Genomic DNA, 18,932 nt, shown 5'->3' on the forward strand with positions numbered 1-18,932 from the left:
TGTGGTATGATTTTGGACAAGTGGAATGTTTTTCTGTCTTATTGAGTTACACCAAAAGTCGTCAGCAAAACCATGCTTAATTAAGAAATGGGAAGAAAAAAACGATGTAAGCTTCGTATTCAAAACATCAGGTGCAACTCAATCGCGCCTCGGACTTAAAGATCAGATATAAATCCTTTTTCAGAAAAAAAACGGTCTGAAATCAACAAGTAAACTACAATATTCAACACTTTTTCATTTGCACTGTTAGCACGGATTGCTGTTTCTTTTTGATTTTTAAGGCCAATTTCATAGTAGGTGCTTAGTAGACATAAAAAGTTTAATCAGATTTTTTCAATGGTGTAATTTAGACCCTGGTGCTCACACGTGGCCCAAAACTGTACATACAATGCTGATGTTATCGTGTCCAGCTGCATTTCTCAATTCAATTGAGAGAAATGTGCAAACGGGTATAATTTGGATAGTTTTGCACGGCCTCTGCAGATTTTATTGCTGCATTACTCGCTACTGCAACACTCAAACAAATACTACCTGCTCATCAGTATATAGAGCCGGGACGTCTTCTGGCAGCTGTTCGTTTCTTAGTATAGTATATTTTTTCCTGTACCTTTTTTCTATGATATATTGATAGAACCACATTCACAGGCTCGCTTTCACACTTTCCGTAAATAATAAACCCCTTTTCCCATGCTGTATGTACTTTTGAGACAGTAATCTCGGGTACATTTTCAGATCTGTTTTTTAAGCCCTGCAGCCTTTTCTCCATAAGGGCTTCATCTTGATAAGCAATGCGCCGCGGTGGGATGCACTACATACAAAGCTATATACCAAAGCAGTTTTGATCCAGCGTACTTTAAGAAGGAATATTGGAAATGTACAGGAGGAAATAAGCTGCACACAATTTGTAAAAATCACAAACTGCTGTGCAATTGTCCAAAGAGTATTCACCTTGTAGCTAAAAGAAGATGGATTTCTGTGTTGCACGCGTATGTGTTGATTGGTGGGTAAAAATATACTTTGGGAAAAAATGTGTTCCATAAAATGGAATTAAGAGTTAACAACTTTAATATGTATTATGCTCATGTTAAAAATAGAAAATTAACATATTAACTTTGCTGTCCATACCGTACATTAGCAGTCTTTCTAGTACACTGTAGTGTAGTCACTCATAGGGATATCTTAACCCCTTCGATGCTGATGACGAGCTGAGCTCGTCATCAGCCACGGTGGTCGTGTGCGGATGACGAGCTGAGCTCGTCATCTAACGCGGCTTTTAGAAAAAAGCAGCGTAGCGGAAAAATAACCGCCGCAGCGATGCGGTTAAGGATTTTGGAGCCCATTGGCCAAACATATGTTGGGGATCCCCTTTCAGAAAAACATTGAATTTACTGGTTACATTTTCAGATATTTCACACCCTCTAAAGCCAGTTCTCAGGCAGTTCCATCTTAAGGACTATTGGGGAACTGGGGAAAAAACATCTTTTGGGGTCCCCTATTTTAATTTAATCAGTGATATTAATGACACATTTTCAAATATGCTACCCCGAGCTGGATTTCTGGGTAAGGAAGATGAATTCAAATTTACAGAAAGGTGTATGGTACAACTTTTAGAGGTAGTGTTGTTTGAGATCAACACAGAAGTCACATAATGTGACTTTGAAAACAGCTTTGTTGGTATTTTAGCTTTTGACAGCAAAACCATGTCTCAGGTTACAGAGACCTTAACTCAGGTTTAGGATTCACACAGGAAACTTACCCTAAAGTTCCACATGGAAAGGTTGCAGACTGATGTATCAACTCCTGAGGATTGGAGAGATTTTGGAAGCTTTAGCTTCTGAACTATATAACTGTATAAGCTCAGAACTAACATAGCTGATCTATTCCACACTTTTCTCAGAACTTACAGGCAAGCCACACTAAGAAATTCTGTATGTGACAGCAACAGCATTCCTCAAGTTACAAATATATCATAGACACAGAGCCTAATTTAGAGTTTGTCGAATGGGATATTTCATCACAAACGTGGCAGATATTTTATATGCCGTGATACGAGTGCACTATAGCCTGTGACATTTGAAATATCCTGCTACAGTTTTACCATTGCACTTAAAATGAAGTTGATGGGTAGGAGGTTGAGCATAAATATACCAATGTCACAAATTTGTTGTCCAAACAAAGATCTGATATTAAGGATCAAACCCTTGATGAAGTATCCCTTTAGTCAAACTCTTCCTAATGATCAAAATCTTCTAATAGCAGGCTCTCGGGTTACATCAAATTTACATGCTCAAGCATCTGAACACAAAATTATCCCTCAGGGTACCCAGATATCAAAGGCTCAGGACTCTTACTCAGAAAAAAAGCTCAGAAATAAAGCATGTTACTCATATTTTAAGTTACATACATTTTACAAGCGAAGGTCTCAGATAGAAGTTTATTATGTTACCTACATTTCACAGGCTGTGGCTTTGAACAACAACGATATACTTCAATGTGTTAATGTCTTACAGGTTACAGTCTTAAAAATGAACATGAGGCAATGTTCTACATTGATATCACATGCCCAGGCTTTAGACAGGACATCTATACTTTGTATAGACATAGCTTAGAAGAGTGGCATCTTTTAGAAAAGCTGGTCCCTAGCATACATCTATATCTATGATTGTGGTTTCTGACAGCGAAGCTATCATTTAACTACTCATATGGGAAAAACATACCCAGCTGGGAAATATATTCTCTCACTTGAATGCAACTTAATGAGTACTGCGTTATGGCACAATATTGTGCATGTAAAACTATCAAAGACTATTCAAATGCATTCATATCACCAAAAAATAACTAAACTTGGCAGCCGCTACGTTTCAATTAGCCTTTAGTAGAGATCCATGAACCTGGTATTGTGGCATTATAGCAGTGCTTGAATGCATGGGACCGACAAACCTGTGGTGGAGGTTCGGTGGCATTTGAGGACTGATGCACCTGCAGTCTGACCACCTTATTACAAGTATGATGGTGGGACCTCCATGGGACTGCTGCAACCACCAGGGATCTATGATCCCTTGTGTTGACGAGACAGGCTTGAGGCTTCTATATGATTGGTGTTACCGCTGTGGTACTGCCAATAATATTATAAATTTCCTCACCAGCAGCAGTCTCATGGCGGTTCTCGCACCATGATAATACTGGTGTGAGGAAACATAGGGGGTCCTACAGTTATCCCTGTTCCCTCAGGGCCTAGTGATGCACACAGGGGGCACATGGTGGGCCTCCCTGTCTAAATGCACCCACAGTTCCAGCAAGGCATGAACTTCACAGTCTATGCTGTGCTGGAGCGCACTGTGTCAGGCCCACAGCCCTGCCTTTCTAAGACTCTTCTATAAACCTTTGAAAGGCAGCACTGTGGGCCCAGCAGCACAGGACCGCCCACCAGATTACAACTTTTAATCTGGGGATTGGTGAGCTTTGGCCATGTGGGAGCAGGCTGGTGGTGTGTTGCCCCGCACCCACACCACCAAAGTCATAATCAGGCTCTACTTTTTTAAGAAATAAGACACACTACATAAACAGCAGTTCAAGCTTCCCTGACTAGTAGAACAGGCCTAGATCAGACAAGAGTAGAGAAAACATCTCTTGCACAGCTTAGGCAGCAGTAGTTAAAGGTCACTGGCAAAAAGAACAACCACCAAATGTGCAAGATACTATTAGCTACACAAATGGCCAAGCACAGCAAGAATGAAGTTCCTATAATGCACACAACATACCATTAAGTGCAACAGCACTACCAGTGGGCCTGACATTAGGAAGAATCACCAAGAATTCAATCATCCGTCACACAGAACAGGCAACATCAGGTGCAAGTCTCACTCACATATAGAGGTACACTATGCAAAGCAGCACTGAAAGCTACTTGACACATGCAGCTGGTTCCAAACAAGGATGGAAGCCAAGCAAGCATCCCTCAATCAAAGTGATAGAGTCTTGGGAAGAAGAGAAGAGCAGCTGCATACTAGACTTGCAAGTTGAATGAGGAATATGCACCATCTTGAATGTGTTTGTCAAAACAGTACCAACTATTGAACCATATCTCCTAGGGATAAAAAGCATTCATGAATGCTTCCCATTGACCAGATTTCGGATCGATCTTTTTCATTATCTCATAGCCCAACCACGTGATGTTCATACAGGGCAGTGGCTCATGCCCTGTGGCTTCTACGACCAGTCTCCTCAGGACATGATGCCGTTTTAAAAATGTTGTTGTTTTTATGAGGCTCCCCGAAAGCATTTTATTATCCAGATTCTTAAAAAGGCTTGTTTTAGTTGGGTGAGACCCGCTTTTATCTTTTTACAACTTCTCTCTAATGACACTGTATTGTACAAGCTTTGTTTCATAAGAACCACCATTAGGCTTAGGTCAAGCTGTGATTAATTCTGATGATGAGATTTATATTTTTTTAGCCTGTAAATAGGTCATATTGGTTGTATGGTGTCGCTATTTTGTACTCGTTCTATTTTATCTTTATGCAACGTTTTATTGATGTCAGCACGACATTTATGGTTTTATTGCAAAAAAAAACAAAATGTTTAATAATTGAAATTTTATGTGTTTGCTATTCCATGTGGAAATATACTTTTGAAAAAAACTATTTTGTGTAGAAATATGTTATTGTTAAAACGTGGTATAACACATGCAAAAAATAACATATGCATATGTTCCACACACTATATTATAAATGTACTTTACATTTTAATATTTATATATCTATACTACTATAATTAAGGAAGAACTTTGCACCTTTGAGGCGGGTAAACTCGGGAACCACAGCGCCAATCCACACACCCGATACATCATTGTAATCGTCAGGGTGTGCAGATGGACATAGGCTAAATAAATAAAAAAATATACGTTATTTAAAAAAAAAGTAGTGCCTTGCAAGTAGCGCCGGCCGCGACCTGCGTGGTGACATCAGGAGCGCGGGGAGCAGCGGCGTGCATGAGCGTAAGAGGAGCGGCGGACATGGTGCGGGGAGGAGCAGTGACGAATGGCTGAATGGCGGTGACGACCGGCGGACAGGCGGGAAAAGCGGTGAGCGGCAAGGAGCGGCAAGGAGCGGTGGAACGGTGAAATGAGGAGCGCGGGGGAAGAACAGCGGCTGAGATAAGGCTCTGGGCAGGCAGGGGTCGGGGCAGGCGGGGGACGGGGCGGGCAGGGGCCCGAGCTGCTTGACAATGTCAGGGCGGGCGGGGGGCCGGGCTGCTGCACAATGTCGGGGTGAGCGGGGGTCCGGGAAGCCTGATTGCTCCCGGACAAGGTTGAGACGGGCTTCTAGTACTAATATAATAAAGAGAGAGCCCAAACCTTTGAGGCGGGTAATCTCAGGAATCACAGCACCAATCACAACACCCAATACAGCGTTGGAAAGGGCAGTTGCAGCAGAAGGACATAGGCTATGCAGACGCCCACCATATACATTTAAAAGGTAAAAGAATTGTGCCAGCAAAGTAGTCCCTTGTGGGCGTGTCTGCGTTGTGCTGTGGGCGTGTGCTGGGGGCGTGACAAATGCTGGGGGCATGTGGTACGTTCCGCCCTTCATGCCATGTCTCATATCGTGTTCTGTGGGCGTGTGCGGGGCACGGGATTATGGAAAAAAAAGCGAGCGTTGTGCCCAATATTTCATTGTTTTTTCCTCCCAGGTTCTGTACATTCCAGCTCCGGGTGTCCATCCTGCTCCCTTTAAATATCCCTGCACCCCATAATCATAACCCACCCTTACTCCTTAAAATACCCCAACACCCTTAAACACTAACCCATCTTAACCCTATAAATATATCATGTACCCCAAAACCCAAATCTATCCCTAAACCCTAAAAATACCCCTGTACCACAAACCCAAACCTAGCCCTGAACGCTAAAAATATCACTGTACCCCAAAACCCAAACCTACCCCTGAACCCTAAAATACCCCTGTACCCCAAAACCCAAACCTAGCCCTGAACCCTTAAAATACCCCTGTACCCCAAAACCCAAACCTACTCCTGAACCCTAAAAATACCACCTGTACCCCAAAACCCAAACCTAGCCCTGAACCATAAAATTAACCCTGTACCCCAAAACCCAAACCTACCCCTGAACCCTAAAATACCCCTGTGCCCCAAAACTCAAACCTATCCCTGAACCCTAAAAATACCCCTGTACCCCAAAACCCAAACCTAGCCTTGAACCCTTAAAATACCCCTGTGCCCCAAAACCCAAACCTACCCCTGAACCCTAAAAATACCCCTATACCCCCTAACCCAAACCTAGCCCTGAACACTAAAAATACCCACACACCCCAAAACATATACCTCAGTACCCCAAAACACATACCCCTATACCCATACTTACCTTATCCAAACATAAAGTATCTACTCCGGTAATTGGGGATTTTAAAGATCGAATCAAGTTAGCTGTGGCTTGTTCTTTTACTTGCCATGCCAAAAATTTACCAGTGATATTACTGTGCTCATATGTTTTTTGAGACTGCCTACAAAAGATTTCCTCACTTCTTAAAAAGTAGTGAGCACTCAATTCACGTTTGCAGCGCTTAATACATTTTGTATCTCAGCAGATATAAATATATCATGTACCCCAAAACCCAAATCTATCCCTAAACCCTAAAAATACCCCTGTACCACAAACCCAAACCTAGCCCTGAACGCTAAAAATATCACTGTACCCCAAAACCCAAACCTACCCCTGAACCCTAAAATACCCCTGTACCCCAAAACCCAAACCTAGCCCTGAACCCTTAAAATACCCCTGTACCCCAAAACCCAAACCTACTCCTGAACCCTAAAAATACCACCTGTACCCCAAAACCCAAACCTAGCCCTGAACCATAAAATTAACCCTGTACCCCAAAACCCAAACCTACCCCTGAACCCTAAAATACCCCTGTGCCCCAAAACTCAAACCTATCCCTGAACCCTAAAAATACCCCTGTACCCCAAAACCCAAACCTAGCCTTGAACCCTTAAAATACCCCTGTGCCCCAAAACCCAAACCTACCCCTGAACCCTAAAAATACCCCTATACCCCCTAACCCAAACCTAGCCCTGAACACTAAAAATACCCACACACCCCAAAACATATACCTCAGTACCCCAAAACACATACCCCTATACCCATACTTACCTTATCCAAACATTAAAAAAAACATGCTTTTACCATTCATGCATTTACAACGAATTTGGTTGTAAATGTATGCGTGGTAAAAGCATATAAAATGTAATGCCATGCGTTATAATGGCATTGCAGAGTCATGGTACTTTTGTAATGAAAGTATGCGGAGTGATGGTATGCGGAAAGAAAGTTTGCGGAATAATGGGTGTTTACCCTCCCCCGGTAAGTATATTGGTGGCACGGCGGCCCGCATCTCCAGCAACATACTCATATTTTTTCACCACCGATTTGAAAAATGCACAGGTCTCTCTCATTGATGGCCAGAACCGACATACAGTTTTAAACACACCTCCCACCACAAGTTCTAGAATTGCGAACTTTAGAGCTTGGGAGCTACGTTTGAATCTCGGCATCAGCTCAACATCCTGTGATTCCAGGCAAATTGCTTTGTCTCCCCGTGCCTATCACAAATGAATGTGTTCTTCTGTAATGTAAATTGTGCTCATGCCATGTTGTTGAGTTCGCGCTATATAATATTGCAAGGAAAAATAAAATAGGGAAACTCGAGTTCACACACTACTGAACACACACGCTTAAGTGCATCAGCAGTGCACTGTGAATCAGAGCGTTTCACAGGCCTGTCACAGATAAGAAGTGCGATCAAAACAAAATCCTACAAAACAATATACTACTGTCCGGCAGCAATTCATACCCGGACAACGTCGGGCGTGCTGCTAGTATTACATATACCAGAAAGTAGTATAACAATATGTTTTTCCAATATTATAATTAGATTCACCACCAGTTATCTCTCTGACCATAATTCATGAATAGAGTATTGGTTGTTGCACAAAGTTAAAGAAACACCAGTACAACATGCCTTTGCACAATTCCTTACAGGTTCCCACAATTTCACCCCAGTCTTCTCCTTACCAATTTTTTTTTAATTAAAATGAATAATTCTGAAAAGCATTTGAAGTTATCACTGCAAGACTATCAGTAAAACACAGCCAGCTCAGGCACACAGATAAGGTGAACATGGCTGTCAAAGGGTCCTACTTAGCATGTGCCATAAAATGTCTCTGATTGCTCTGAAAGTAGTTGTGAACATGACCCGCCCAAGCCAGCCAAATCATATCCGTTCAGTAGGGAGTTCAAAAGCAAGCAAATTGAAAACACAATATTTTTTATGTATACAGGTTCTATTATTTTTACAAAGGGATCTGGATCATATAAATAGGGGGGCCTTGGAAGATGGGAGCCCTGGCCAATTGTTCACTTTGCCTGTCCCTTATAATATCTCTGCTCACCCAAAGGATCTATGTATAACCAACAGGTACAAGTTTGAAATTCTGTAGCGCCTACTCTGCCTTCTGTTCCTTCTGTGGTTAATACATGGGAACTGTTGTTTTTTTTTACTCAAGACCCCTCTAAGTAGAAAATGGTATTACCATAACGGTGTGCACATTATATTTTTGTGCGGGCCCAACACATTTTCAGGCAGACATATCTCAAGAAGAAATTGTCTTTATGGTGTTCAAACGAACAAGTAATTGAGGGATCAGGCACATTGGTATGGGCGACCTACTTTCTCCAACAGGTGGTGATACCGGAATATAAAGGAGACCTCACTATCACAAGAGCCCATCGGGTTCCTGCTCGACCATTTCTGAACTCTACCCTTCCATGCACTATTGTACTAAATTTTGCAGATCTAAGGGTAAAGGAACAAATATTGTCTATGGCAATCCATTAAAGACAATTCCCCATGAATGCTACGGTGAAATGCTGAATATTCTCAGATATGTCTGCTACCGCGGCCAGACGCAGAAAAAGAGTTTGTAAAGATGCTTCAGTTATTTAAGGCTCAAGGTGCTCAGGCGATGATAGCACAACAATCAAAACTTAGAGTTTTGATTAAAGGTAAATTCTATCTGCTATCCGATATCGAGGAAGCACAGGATCTACTTCAAGAAATACAAAATGTATAAATGGTGATAGACTGGATTATTTTTCTCTGCAATCATTTGTGGCAATTTGTAGTATTCACATATGAGCGTATCTTAACGCCATCTTGGTTACTGTTTCTGGTTTTGGGAGGGGAGGGAGGAGCACGGGTCTGGGGATTAGGGGGGGTTTAAACAACTCCACCCCAAGGTTAAGGGAAGGGTTGCTGTGGTAAGCGTGGAGGAAACGGATAGAGTTAGTAGGGTGTCACAGGCAGGGGAGGGGGGGGAGTAAAATTAAAAATGTGTTCTTGGAGGAGACCCGTTTGGTATTTTGTTTCTGGCTGATGATTATTATGCTTTTCAATCAAGGAGCAGATGGACCTAAGAAGTCTGGTGAAATAAGGGAAGAAGATTATGTCATTGGTTCTAATTATATGTTTGTATCATGTCTAAGCTTGGTCTGAAAATTATTTCTTTTAATGTCAATGGCCTCAATAATAATAAGAAAATGCAGGCAATAGAGGCATGGCTTTTGACAGAGAACCCTGCAGTTATTATGATACAACAAACCCATATCGCAATCTCTAAAGCAGATACATATTCTATGTTTAAAGGATGGGCTGCCTATCGAGGGTTCTCCTTTTTTTCGGAGTCCCAGCGGGGGGTCGCACTCTTTTTCAATAAGAAACTAGAGGCAGAAATAATTCATACTGAAGCAGATAAGTGGGGTCGTTGGTGCTGGGCATAATGTAAAATTAAGAACAGACTATCACCTATTACTTTTGTGAGTTTTTATGCTCCTATTAATGATAGCCCTGCAATATATGAAGACATGTTTCAGTCTCTTCGTATGGTTGATGGAGATCTGGTTATTGGAGGGGATTTTAATATCTTGATGAAGCCACAACTTGATTCAACCCTGGGCGGGAAAAAGCAGTCTAAACCCAAATCTCTTCAGACAATATTGAACAATATTCGGACCTTTGATCTGGCAGATTGTTGGCGGTTAAAAAACCCTCACAAAAGGGAATATACGTGTTGGTCGGGGAGGCACAAGTCATTTTCTCGTATAGATTTCTTTCTTATTTCCTCAATACTTAATAGTCGGGACCATAGGTTTTTACATAATGGCTTCTCTGATCATGCAATGCTTGTCTTTGAAGTTGTGCTGGATGAAAAAATTAATGTTGCGAAACGATGGGTTTTTAACAAGTCCTATTTGTATGATGAACCCTGGGTTATGTCTGTCCAGGCTGAGATCAAGGAGTTTTTAGAACAAAATATGGGGACAGCCCCCGTTCATATTATATGGGACGCGTTTATTCGGGGCATTGCCATAAGTAGGGATGCCAGGGACGCAGCTATATTTCGAGATACAAAAAATCAGCTACAGCAAAAAATACAGCCTTTAGTTCATCAAAAGTATTATAATCCATCTGCTGAGATACAAAATGTATTAAGCGCTGCAAACGTGAATTGAGTGCTCACTACTTTTTAAGAAGTGAGGAAATCTTTTGTAGGCAGTCTCAAAAAACATATGAGCACAGTAATATCACTGGTAAATTTTTGGCATGGCAAGTAAAAGAACAAGCCACAGCTAACTTGATTCGATCTTTAAAATCCCCAATTACCGGAGTAGATACTTTAGATGAGGCTGAAATAGGGGCAATTATGTTGTCCCATTATGAGAACATATATTCTTCCTCTCATATCATGGATCAATTCAGTTTAAATGAGTTCCTAGATAAATACTCCCTTCCTTCTCTTTCCAACACGGATCAAGAAGTAATGGTGTCATTTTTCTCTATTAGCGAACTGGAGCTGGTAGTAAAAAATCTGCCACATGGTAAGGCCCGTGGTCCAGATGGACTTCCAGCCGAATTTTTCATTACATTTTTTAGCTGTCTTTCTGAAGTACTTCTTTTATTAGTAAATTTGATGCTTCGGGGGGTTTGATTCCGACCTCCTTCTATGATGGCACAGTGGTCAGTTTTTTGAAAATAGGAAAAGAAGCAAAAGACCCAAACTCTTACAGGCCTATAACATTATTAAATTCAGACTACAAAATTATTACAAAATTGCTTTCTATCCGCTTTAATAAGGGTGCGTCACAGTTAATTCATGCAGACCAGAATGGAAAGGGGCGACCAATCGGTCCCCCCGAACGTATGGTCGAGTACCACGATCCCCCGGGAAGCCATCTTGGGCGGGAGGCGAGTCTCGGCTGGTATGCCCGAAGCGGCGTAGCCGGGGCGCGCCTTTTTCCCGCCCTAGAGTGGGCTGGCCTAGACACCAACACGGCCGGCCACGCCCTTGGAGGCAGGCGGGGGCGGGTTCACGCCCACCCTGAAGACGGATAAAAGGAGAGGAAGCTAACAAAGCATCCTCTTGTTCCTGTGCTCTGAAGCTGCACCTCCCCGCTGCACGTGAGCTCAAGACGGAACGAAGAGCAATTTTGAGCGTTGTAATCCCTCTTTTTGTCTTACAGATATCCCGTCTAAGAATGCCCAAGAAGGTCGGAAAGCGGGTCAGTACCGATGAGATGCTCCGTATGCTCATGAAGGAGATAGCCGATCTGAAGAGAAAGGTTGAGGCCAAGGACGGGGAGGGAGGACCGAAACGGCCTTTACCGGGAACAATTCCCGGTGGAAAGAGCAAGAGGCCCAGAAGGGGAGCACTTGGGGGGGAAACCCCGGTTCCCGAAGCGCCACGAGAAGAGCCAACCCCGGCGCCAAAGGAGGGGAACCCAATCCCTGTGGTGGTCACCCCTGCGAACAGGGAGGATATGCCCCCCGAGTTAGCGGCGCAATTGGCAGCGTGGTTGGGAAACGATAGCGAGGGCGCCACGGCTGACGACGCCCGGGCAGTGATGAGACAACTGCGGGAATCGAGGGAGGCTGCGACAGCTCCATCTCCTGTTCCCCCGCAGGTCCCAGCGGTTGGAAGTACAGCAGGCCCAAGTTCGGCGACAAGCGTGGGGTCTACTTCAGGTAAGCGGCCATTGCCGATTGCGGGGGGGGACTCTGCACCTTCTCGAAAGGAGAAGATTGCCCAGCACGTCCCACTAGAAGTCAAGGAGTTGATTTGGGCGGACAAATATGTAAACATGTTTTCATTGCTTACCGACCATTACGAGATCGAGCATGTAAAGAGTCAAAAGGAGCTCATGCATCCGAGTGTTTGGCGCGCTAAAATGGCCGCCTTTAAGGTTGATGAGACCATTGGTACTTGGGGCAGAGCGTGGGGAATTTTTACTTCCATCATGGGGGAACGCAGACCTGAGTTGTTGACCGAGTTACCCATCTATCAGTCACGTATTATGGAGCATTCTGTGGCATATGGGGGCAATCAGTGGCTCTGCTATGATAATCTGTTTAGAAAAGCTAAGGAACACAACCCGTTGTTGTCCTGGGACTGTTACGACTCTGTGTCTTGGCAAAAAATGGAGAGTACAGGGATGTTGAAGGTGCCATTAGTAGGGAGTAACGGGGGGGAATCCTCCCGCCAAAACTCTGGGACGCCCTTTCGGACAGGTTCAGGTAACGAGTCCCACACGAAGCCGAGTGGCAACACAGGTAAAAGGGGGATATGTTGGAATTTTAACAGGGGCAAATGTACCAGGCCCCAGGGGTCATGCAAATTCAGACATGAGTGTGGGGGATGCGGGCAGCCATCCCATCCTGAGTCCATGTGCAGAGCCAAAACGGGTGATAACGGTGGTAAGGGAGGCGCCAAACAGGTCTAATATAGTCCGAGGGGCGCCTTTACCGACCCCGATTGATACCATGGCAATGATTCCTTGGCTCAGCGAATACCCAGATTATGCTTCCGCTGGGGTGTTGCGGAACGGGTTTTCATATGGTTTCCGCATCCCAGTGGGGGATTTTCAGGGGGTACCGGACTGTAAGAATCAAATATCGGTCTTACAGCACACGGCGGTGGTTCAGGTAAAGATTAGGAAAGAGGTGACTCGAGGTCGCGTCGCCGGTCCATTCGATTTTCTGCCAGTTGCTAATTTTGTGTGTTCTCCTCTAGGGGTGGTTCCCAAGAAGGACCCGGGGGAGTTTCGGCTGATACACAATTTGTCAGCCCCACATGGTCTTTCCGTAAATGATGCGATAGTTCCGGAAGTATGTTCGGTGCGGTACGCATCTTTCGATGAGGCCGTCGCCATGTTGAATCGCCTGGGGCCCGGGACGCTGATGGCCAAATCGGACATCGAGTCAGCGTTCCGGTTGCTCCCGGTACACCCAGACGATCAGCGTCTCCTTGGTTTCCAGTTTCAGGGTCGCTATTACATGGATAAATGTATGCCAATGGGATGCTCGATTTCATGTGCCTATTTCGAGAAATTCAGTTGTTTTCTGCAGTGGGTATTCACGAGGAAGACAGGTTTTCAACATGTTATGCACTATCTCGATGACTTTCTGTTTCTGGGGGCAGCCGGGGATTCTGAGTGTGCACAGGCCTTACATGAATTTTGTGTCCTAATGAATCAATTTGGTGTGCCATTGGCGCCAGGTAAGACTGTCGGTCCCTCGACCTTGATCGAGTTTCTGGGGATCGAGCTCGACTCAGTGGAAGGTTGTTTTCGTTTACCTAAAGAAAAGGTGTTAAAATTCAGGTTATCCCTTGAGACATGTATTCGTGCAACGAAAGTGAACTTGCATCAATTGCAACAGGTGGTGGGTCAGTTGAATTTTGCCCTAAGAGTAATGCCGATGGCGTGCCCCTTTTCCCGCTCGATTGCACAGTCCATGGTCGGCTTGAAGGAAGGACATCATCGTACGAGACTCTCGGCAGAGGTTCGCCAGGACATGCGCATTTGGATTGCATTCCTGGCGGATTTCAATGGTCGAATTGTCTGGAATAAACCAGCAGTGTCTTCCGAGGAGTTGGGACTATGGACAGACTCGGCGGGGAGTGTGGGTTTTGGCGCCATATTGGGTACACAATGGTCGGCTCAAAAATGGCCGTCATGGTGGCATGAGTGCGGGTTGACGAGTAACATTGCTTTTCTCGAACTATTCCCTATTCTGGTGGCCTTGAGAACATGGCCAGAAGGGTTTAGGGGTCACTCTGTGGTTTTCTGGTCTGATAACATGACCGTGGTTGAGTGTATCAATAGTCAGGCAGCACGTTGCAAATTGATTCTCCGATTACTCAAGGAAATTGTGTTGTTGTGCATGCAACTAAATGTACTGTTTAGGGCGCGGCACGTGCCGGGGGTGATGAACCAAGCGGCTGATGCGCTCTCTCGTTTCCGTATGCAGGCCTTCTGGGGTTTTCTGCCCACAGCGGACCCGGTGGCGGCACCCTTTCCCGAAGCTCTCTGGTCTCTCGGTGCCCCGAACTACAAGACCTCGTGGGAGAGAGTTTAGCACCCAGGACGAGGAAGGCATATGAAGGGGCGTTCCGTTCCTATTGGGCCTTTTTGGGTACTTCGGGAGGGAGCTTTGGGGTCTGGAAGAGTCTGTAGTAAGATTCCTGCTCTCTTTACGTCACGCAGGCAAGTCAGTAGCTACGGCCCAGAGGCATCGGGCCGCCATTTCCTTCATGGCAAGGGCTCATGGGATCCAGGACCCGACAGCGTCTTTCGTTGTGCAGAAAGCGCTACGGGGGTGGCAACGCCTTGAGGGTCGCAGAGTAGACGATAGGCACCCGATAGGTTTGGATAGGTTGGCCCTGTTATTATCCATGCTACCGGTAACATGTTCATCCCAGTACGAAGCAGTGTTGTTCCGAGCCGCATTTGCATTAGCATTCCATGGGGCTATGCGGGTAAGCGAATTAGTGGCAAAGAACAAGCAGGATACGATGGGGGGACTGTGCCGGGAACACATTCAGGTCAGAGAGGAGACGATGACGGTCTCGTTTGTAAAGTCCAAATCCGATCAGGATGCAATCGGGGACTGTGTAATCATCCAGAGGATCCCCGGGTCCGCCATGTGCCCTGTTGGGTGCGTAGAAACATATTTAGCGCAGAGGGTGGCAGCATGGGGGGGGACCTTGTTAAGACACGCTGACGCCACCCCACTGACGAGGTTTCAGTTTGAGCGGGTGCTTGCGATGTCGATTTCGGCCGCGGGCTTGAACCCCGGCGACTTTGGGACCCATTCCTTTCGGATAGGGGCTGCTACGGAAGCCACAGCCAGGGGTCTGAATGTTGATCAAATAAAACGTGTGGGGCGTTGGTCCTCGAATTGTTATAAGAGGTATGTACGGTTGCACATGTTGTGAAGCTGTAACAATGTACTCACGCTTCTTGTTTTTTGTTTGGTTTTCAGTTGCGCAAGCCTACGAGGCGGGGCGGACTGTCCAGTCGGCCCAACACCGGGGGGCCAGCGGTCAGACATTACCGGCTGTGAAAAAGGAGGTGTGGGTCGTGGGCCACTCATACGTGAGGCGTGCCGCGGACGTATTCAAAGCAGGTGACATGACTCACGTGGCTGGGGAATACGGGTACAGTGTGTCCTTCTACGGAAAGGGCGGGCTCTGTATTGACCAGTTTCAAACATTTTTCAAGGTTTTGTTAGGGCGGACAAGGTCACCGCCGTCTGTAGTCATAGTACATCTTGGGGGCAATGATTTGGTGACCACTGGTAGACGACTTCTTCTTGAGGCGATGCTTTCCACGGTAAGTTGGTTAGCGAGAAGAGTTCCAGGGTGCACAATTGCATGGTCCCATATGATCCCACGGAAAGTGTGGCGGGGGGCTATTTCTGTTTCTGCACTGAATCATTCAGTACGGAAAATTAATAATAAAATGAGTAGATTGTTTCGTTCAAGTACACTGCATTCTGTTTCGCATGGTTGTATTAAGGGGGACAGTATGTATTTGGGGGACGTTGTTCATTTGTCCCGGGTGGGGAACGAATTACTCATAGGAGACTTCATAGCATGGTTAAGGAGTTTACAGCATGACCTTTAGGTAGCAGTGTTTTGTGGGGGGTCCGGATAGCCGGTCAACTATCCGGCCTGTGGCGGTAAGGTCATGATCGGTGAGCAGTAATTGGAAGATCCCTATGAGGGGGCGTCACCCATTACGGATGGGAGCGCGCGGGGGAGGTGGCCAATTGGCCCCTCAATGGGGAGGCGGTCCTGTCTAAGGAGAGGCCGCCGGAAGGAAAGGAAAGGTGGTCAAGGCCCCTTCCTGGATAGGAGGGGCTACGGCCCCTCCTGGGGAATTTCCCGGGGACAGGACATCTGCGACGGCAGATGGGTAAGTTGTGTGGGGTGCGGGAGGGGGTTTACGCTACCTTTTAGACACCTCACACGAGTCCTCGAACGACCGTTAAATGGCGTCGAGTTTATTTGGGCCCCCGTCAAGTACAAAGGGAAATTGGTAAATGCACTTGAGGTACGCCTCTGTGCGGTCGCCCCTCTCACAAGTGAGGGGGGTATTTCTGGTTTAGGGATCTGACACCGGTTACGACCTTGCCGTTGGCCCTTAACGTTAGGATGTACAATTTCAAGTCAAAATTTTGTAGGATGTTAGTTCGGCTAGGAGAACCTTTGTATTAGAGATCTGTTAAGGTTAGCCAACATCGTAATGTGGAAATGAAATTGTACATTATATGAAACTGTTATTTTAATGTTTTCTTTTTTGTTTCATATTTTAATAAATACGGCCGGGAAGGGTGACTCCCTTCCCGCCTTCCAAAAGTTCAAGAACTGTTTCCGGTTTCCCAATTCTTGGGGATTGTGTTGAGAGGGGGTGGCGGGTATCTCGGCCATATGGAAAGGGGCGACCAATCGGTCCCCCCGAACGTATGGTCGAGTACCACGATCCCCCCGGGAAGCCATCTTGGGCGGGAGGCGAGTCTCGGCTGGTATGCCCGACGCGGCGTAGCCGGGGCGCGCCTTTTTTCCGCCCTAGAGTGGGCTGGCCTAGACACCAACACGGCCGGCCACGCCCTTGGAGGCAGGCGGGGGCGGGTTCACGCCCACCCTGAAGACGGATAAAAGGAGAGGAAGCTAACAAAGCATCCTCTTGTTCCTGTGCTCTGAAGCTGCACCTCCCCGCTGCACGTGAGCTCGAGACGGAACGAAGAGCAATTTTGACCCACCCACCAGCCCCTGAGGACAGCGATTCGTTGTGAATACAGTTGATAGTATCTTTGATTTTCTCTGCTTTTCTTGCAGGTTGTGATGATTGTCGTGATAGTTCTTAACGATGCAATAAAGATTGATGATTGTCAGTATATTTTGCTAATAAAGTAATTTGAACAAGGATTGATCAGTATTTATGCTTGATAATAAATGCTGTTTGCGTTAGAGATCTTAGTAACTTAGGTAAAACTGTCGTATTTATTTTGGTCGGGCGGTAAGGTCATGATCGGTGAGCAGTAATTGGAAGATCCCTATGAGGGGGCGTCACCCATTACGGATGGGAGCGCGCGGGGGAGGTGGCCAATTGGCCCCTCAATGGGGAGGCGGTCCTGTCTAAGGAGAGGCCGCCGGAAGGAAAGGAAAGGTGGTCAAGGCCCCTTCCTGGATAGGAGGGGCTACGGCCCCTCCTGGGGAATTTCCCGGGGCCAGGACATCTGCGACGGCAGATGGGTAAGTTGTGTGGGGTGCGGGAGGGGGTTTACGCTACCTTTTAGACACCTCACACGAGTCCTCGAACGACCGTTAAATGGCGTCGAGTTAATTTGGGCCCCCGTCAAGTACAAAGGGAAATTGGTAAATGCACTTGAGGTACGCCTCTGTGCGGTCGCCCCTCTCACAAGTGAGGGGGTATTTCTGGTTTAGGGATCTGACACCGGTTACGACCTTGCCGTTGGCCCTTAACGTTAGGATGTACAATTTCAAGTCAAATGTTTTGTAGGATGTTAGTTCGGCTAGGAGAACCTTTGTATTAGAGATCTGTTAAGGTTAGCCAACATCGTAATGTGGAAATGAAATTGTACATTATATGAAACTGTTATTTTAATGTTTTCTTTTTTGTTTCATATTTTAATAAATACGGCCGGGAAGGGTGACTCCCTTCCCGCCTTCCAAAAGTTCAAGAACTGTTTCCGGTTTCGCAATTCTTGGGGATTGTGTTGAGAGGGGGTGGCGGGTATCTCGGCCATATGGGTTCATCACCGGCCGTCAATTGCTCACTAACACACATTATTTAGTAGTGGCACTAGATTTTTTTGAAGCACGTAAGGTATCGGCTTTAGTTCTTCTTTTAGACGCATAAAAAGCTTTTGATTTAGTAGTTTGGGACACTCTTTTTTTCATTTTATATCGATTTGGTATTCCTTCTCAAGTTATTACTTTAATTAAAAATCTGTATCAGGGAGCAAAAGCTCATATTCATATCAATAAATCGATGGTAGGGTCAATCCCAGTTCAAAGAGGAACGAGGCAAGGTTGCCCTCTCTCTCCCACTCTTTTTGCTTTTTTTATTGAGCCTTTAGCCTCGGCAATAATAAAAAGTAAAGATATATCTCCGCCCATAGATGGTATGGATAAGATCAAACTGTACGCAGATGATATCATGCTTTTATTGAAATCTGAAATACAGTCACAAAAACAAGCTTTTTCTATTTTTACACAGTTTGAGGCTCTGGGGGGGTACCGAATTAATAAAAGGAAAACCGAGATTATAGTCTGTGGTAATCCAAATCCGGTTTTGCATCCAGATATTCAGAGATGTATTAACAATAAACCCAAAAGATGTTTAGGGGTATATTTTACATCCTCGGTATGTGATTTGTATATGTTGAATTTTGAGCCCTTAATTCGGAAAGTGCGTGATATGTTTATAAGATGGGAAGCACTGCCTTTATCCATTCTAGGCCGAGTGGCATTAATTAAAATGTCAATACTCC

The sequence above is a fragment of the Lissotriton vulgaris genome, chromosome 5, assembly GCF_964263255.1.
Source record: "Lissotriton vulgaris chromosome 5, aLisVul1.2, whole genome shotgun sequence".
NCBI classification, from domain to species: Eukaryota; Metazoa; Chordata; class Amphibia; order Caudata; family Salamandridae; genus Lissotriton; species Lissotriton vulgaris.